Below are 4,542 nucleotides of genomic sequence, written 5' to 3'. Positions count from 1 at the left end.
TATATAAACAACATTCATTGCGAAAGAAGAAAATGTCCATTTGTAATTATATAACAAACAGAACTAAATGGACACTTTTACATTTAAAGATATTGCTTCAAACAATTCTTCTGTTTCTTTAACTGGATTTTCCTCATTTTCCAAGAAGAGGTTTTCATACCTTCTTCTTGCTGCTCAAGCCTTTACCACTTCTTTCTCCATTTTTTTCTCAACTAATGACCAAGGTTCACATTTCACAGAGGAAAAGAGAAGTCATCAAATACAAGCCACTCATCTTCCCGCCTCTAACCATAGTCACTGATGGCGTTTCTTCTTCAGTCTCTGTACAACAGAGGAAGTATCCTCTTGTGAACTATGAGTTATTTGTTTTGCATTCTAGATCCCAAGACTATTTCCTTTCTCCAGTACTGCTGTTGCCGTATCTCTCTCTCTCTCTCTCCTATTATCAGATGCACCTTCTCCAATGGGTAATCCTAATTAGCAAAACATACTACCTTTACTTCCAATTCTTGAACTCGAAGGCCTCTTTCAAATGCCCCGTGTTCCCATCTCACTGTCAACCTGTTTGATACATTTGCCTAAACTCTGTTTTTATTTCCATACTTGTGATTCATTCCTCAGCTCATCACAAACGGGAGTCAACCCAAAAATCCACTGGGTTGACTCCTGTTAAGTTGTCAGACCCTCTGTGTTTCCAAATTCAAACTCCTCACCTCCAAATCTCCCAGCAAAACAAATTCCAACACAACAAAAACGATGAAAGTGCTCATGTAATAAACAAGTAGATCTCAAATGTCTTCTTCACATGGCACCACAAGGTGGTAACATCTGTAGAATCACATCTGTAAACTTTAAGAGAATGTGTTTGTGACACAAGGATTCTAAGGCCAAGTGACAAACTTGTATGTGAAGGAAGAGTAATAAACTTCTCAGGTTTTACTTAGAAAATATGTCATGCATGCATATTTCTCCCAAAAAGTACTCATACCTATAGTTCTCCTTATTAAAATAAAACTCATGAATTAAAAATTTAAGCATAAAGAAATTGGAGTTTTATGTAGACTTGCTGGAAACACAAAATTCAGTGAAATATTGAGTTACCCAAACCAGTATCATATACCGACACATAACTAGCCAACTACTGACATATATTTATGGAACAAAATGGCATAAGTGGTATCCAAATATTAGTAATTGAATAACAACAAAGTTCTGGATTTCAAATTATTTTTATATGCAGTCATGAATAAGAAAGCAGGAGAAGGATAGAAAAGCTTATTCAAGTTCTTTCTTTTTTAAGTTCTAATAGTACACAAGGGAAATGAAAAGTTAAATTGCTCAACAATAGAGACTCAATTAAGCTTTTCAAAATTTTAAATGTAAATTAGATTTTTTAAAGAACATATATAAGTTCAAAATAAAAATAACTGTCATTTGAATTGTGCAGTTCAGTCTGGATAGGGAAGAACTTTATAACCATGAAAGTACCGGAGAAAAAGACCTGCAATGGAAGAGTATGATAAACTTGACTATATAAAAATGAGAAACTCGGAAAAAAAAAAAAAATGAGAAACTCGGGGCACCTGGGTGGCTCAGTGAATTAAGCCTCTGCCTTTGGCTCAGGTCATGATCTCAGGGTCCCAGATCAAGTCCTACATCAGGCTCTCTGCTCAGCAGGAGCCTGCTTCCTCCTCCTCTCTCTCTCTCTCTCTCTCTCTTTCTCTACCTGCCTCTCTGCCTACTTGTGATCTCTCTCTCTGTCAAATAATTAAATAATTTTTTTAAAAAAAATGATAAACTCTGGAGCATCAAAGTACATCACAAATAAAAGGCAAATAAGCCATGAAAAATGTTTGCTAAAATTATTGCAGACAAAATGTTAAAAAGCCCGTGTAAGTTAGTAAAAGGAACTGGGACACACTAGTTACTATTAATATGACTTCTTCACATTTTTATTTATAAATATTAAATATTATTGACTTATCCCCATGCCAAATTATGCAATTAAAGTGAGTTCCGATCTATAGTGAGTAGCTATAAGCCCTTATTTGTTTGTTCTTTCTTTTGTTTTTCAGAAATGGTTCTTTATTTTCCCATTTATTTCTAGGTATTTTTGAAGTATAGAAAATAATGACTCGGTTCCAAATAGTCTAGTTCCATTTCCAAAATTAATTTAATCATTGATCTCTTGCATTACTTTCATTATGTTTTTATTTTTCCGAGTATGCCAAAATTTGGTTCTTAAGAGTAAAGCCAATAAAGATTGTGTCTTGGTCCAGCCCACTGGAAACATTCAGTCATCTAGAACTAACATAGAGGAGGGAATTACTTCCTTTGGAAAGCATACCTTAGAATAGGTCCCTATTTCTTGCATGAAAAAAATAAAAAAGAACTTTTAATATTGAGCCGACTTTTCTCATACTCCTGAGTGTGTGTCTACTGCGGTGTTTCTAGCAGTTTCTTTGGTCTGTGGCAGAAGTGGGCTTAAAATGAAGTTAATAAAACATGAGTTTCAGGCTCTCTCACTGGCAAAGAACTTCTCTTTCAAGCTGTCAGAGGGCATCTAGCCACATGTTCATGTCATTATCTGTTTTTGTCAAGAGTGCAAAAAATATCTGAAGTACAAAGATGCCGTGCTCCTGCCACTTCACCCTCCTCTCTTGTCCAGTGTCATTGGAGTGGCAGTGACACTTTGGGACACTCCACCAAAGAGGAAACTGAGTTTGGTCAATTGTATTTCTGAGGTTCACAATCATTTTCCTGCATAAGTTCTTGCTGGCTGCCTGGTAAGTAAGACGGGCTTCTGGGATATCTGTGTGGAGCCCTGAGTCCTCTGACATGAAACTGTAGGGCCAGAAGTTATCTTGCCATGTATGTCCTATATTTTCCTGCCCCAGAAATAGTGTGGCTAGCAGAGGACCAAGAAATTTAAAAAGCACGCAGCCAGAAATAATATGTGGAAAATTTCTTCTTTTCCACTGGAGACTCAAAATTGTAAGTGGTGGGCGCCTGGGTGGCTCAGTGGGTTAAGCCGCTGCCTTCGGCTCAGGTCATGATCTCAGGGTCCTGGGATTGAGTCCCGCATCAGGCTCTCTGCTCAGCAGGGATCCTGCTTCCTCCTCTCTCTCTCTCTGCCTGTGTCTCTGCCTACTTGTGATCTCTCTCTGTCAAATAAATAAATAAAATCTTTTAAAAAAAAAAAAAATAGATGATCACTCTTTAAAAAACAAAAAAAAAAACAAAATTGTAAGTGGAGGATTTTATTCTCATCAGTGCCTTACTGAAGTTTCTCTTCAGTCAGAAATATGTTTGATAATACAAATAATATATTATTTATATACATAATTATATGTATAATTATATATGTAATATATAATTATAAGGGCTTCATATTTTTTCTTCCTTTTTGATAAGAATCTATATCATTGAATAAATTCTATAAGAATTCCTGTGTTGGGGGCACCTGGGTGGCTCAGTGGGTTAAGGCCTCTGCTTTCGGCTCAGGTCATGATCCCAGGGTCCTGGGATCAAGACCCGCATCGGGCTCTCTGCTCAGCGGGGAGCCTGCTTCCCCCTCTCTCCCTGCCTGCCTCTCTGCCTACTTGTGATCTCTGTCTGTCAAATAAATAATAAACAAAATCTTTAAAAAATAATAATAATTCCTGTGTTGGCTGGGAACAGATCTGTGGCAAAATTGCAAATAGCAACTTTTGCCTCTTCCTGAGCAAGTAACGTTTTGTGTGTCTTGACCTTTTCATAAAACACGTAGCACCCTAGCATCTCTGACCCATCCTGTCCTGGCAATGTCTGCTGGTTCCAGATGAAATTGCACACAAACTTATGATTAGAACAGCAGAACAGCCAGAAAATGGAAGTGATGGGGACAAATTTCCTATACGTATTCATCATGGTAGGTATAGGCAATATAAGACTCATTTGGTTATGCAAGTATGTTGTTTGATACAATGAGAAAGCAACTTGAAAAACCCTGAATTGGGGGCACCTTTGTGATTCAGTCGGTTAAGCTCAGGCTATGATCCTGGGGTCCTGGGATGGAGCTTTGCATAGGGCTTCCTGCTCAGTGAGGAGTCTGCTTCTCTCTCTTCCCTTGCCCGTCCTTCCCTCTTGTGCTCTCTTTGCCACATGCACACTCTCTTTCTCTCGCTCAAATAAATAAATAAAATCTTTTAAAATGTAAGTGAATTTTTTTTTAAAAACCTGAATTGCTCCTGTATATCCCTTATACTCATCGCTTCTCTGCCTTTTGGCTAAGATCAAGTGTTGTATATCCCTTATATTCAGATTAATTTTATATACTTGTAAGAATTATTGATCATAAGCAAATTCAGAAAAATAACTCACTTGCATCCTGAAGCTTATTTATAAATTAATCACATTATTTTTGGAGTTTGCTATGTTGTGATATTTGCCAATTTTTTCATGTCTAGTTTATTGTCCTTTTTTCCCATCTTAAATAATAAGTATTTGCTACTATTCTTAATTTTTAAATTATTTTTCTTAAAGGAATCTCAAAATATAAAA

At 36.7% G+C, this 4,542-nt stretch overlaps 1 pseudogene; it reads left to right on the top strand.

The window, feature by feature from the left end:
• Positions 1-4,248: 4,248 nt before the first annotated feature.
• Positions 4,249-4,331, top strand: LOC131822774 (U2 spliceosomal RNA; annotated as a pseudogene).
• Positions 4,332-4,542: the final 211 nt, after the last annotated feature.

This window comes from Mustela lutreola, chromosome 1, assembly GCF_030435805.1.
Source record: "Mustela lutreola isolate mMusLut2 chromosome 1, mMusLut2.pri, whole genome shotgun sequence".
Taxonomy (NCBI): Eukaryota; Metazoa; Chordata; class Mammalia; order Carnivora; family Mustelidae; genus Mustela; species Mustela lutreola.
The sequence above is the reverse complement of the archived record's forward strand: the minus strand, read 5'-3'. Positions and strand labels throughout refer to the sequence as shown.